Source organism: Daktulosphaira vitifoliae, unplaced genomic scaffold (genome assembly GCF_025091365.1).
Source record: "Daktulosphaira vitifoliae isolate Bord-2020 unplaced genomic scaffold, ASM2509136v1 Scaffold_1, whole genome shotgun sequence".
Classification (NCBI taxonomy): Eukaryota; Metazoa; Arthropoda; class Insecta; order Hemiptera; family Phylloxeridae; genus Daktulosphaira; species Daktulosphaira vitifoliae.
The window spans coordinates 48,170,033-48,170,820 of record NW_026099572.1 but is presented as its reverse complement, the minus strand read 5'-3'; positions in this window follow the sequence as shown (position 1 = coordinate 48,170,820).

The window sequence follows — 788 nt, the reverse complement described above, 5'->3', positions numbered from 1 at the left end:
TACCCCTCCCGTGGTTGGCGCGTAAACGAAAAATCGGTCGGCTCGTTCTCATATGTATGAATGAGCGGCATATGTTCGTCTTGGCAACCTGTGATACACATCCGTGGTAGCGACGCTTGTCCGTACGACCGTCTCATGTTGTGGGCTTCTTGCGCTTCGATGTCCGCGAGGCGTTCGAGTAGTGTTGCGTCGGGTCCGTCGCTTCTGATGGACCGAATGTAACGCGATGCGCGTCCGATCGTCGACTATCATTTCGTTCGACGTTAACTTGACGAATAGTCGGTTGGACAGCAACGTGTGGGTACGGCAGCATGTATTGACTGATTCGCTTTAACATGTTCGAAATCTTTCGCTGTTCGATTGACATACGCGACAGCGACCTTTCTACTTCAGTCATCCGTGCCTCGATCCGCGCGTTATCCGAAATGTCGCGAATGTTCTGTCGGATCACCCCGACTTGTTCTGCCGCGTGCGCTATCGAGCGGGCAACGTATAGGTCCTCAACGTACGGCGCGCCTAGTTGGCCGCTTTCGCGCGTAATTTCCCCCGGTTGTGCGACATCAGATTCGTTGTCTGATGTGCGTAGCGCGAGGTTCACCGGATGTTCCTCCGGTAAACGTGCTACGCCGGGCCACTGATAATTCGCATCTAGTTCGCGGGCACGGTCCGCGGAGTTGTCTAAAACCCCCACATCGGGTTCGCGGACTGGATTTTCGCTATCTAGTGGCGTACGGGGCGGTAAAATTTCGGTAGCTGGATTCCTCCCTTCGCTACGTTTGTTTTCCTCT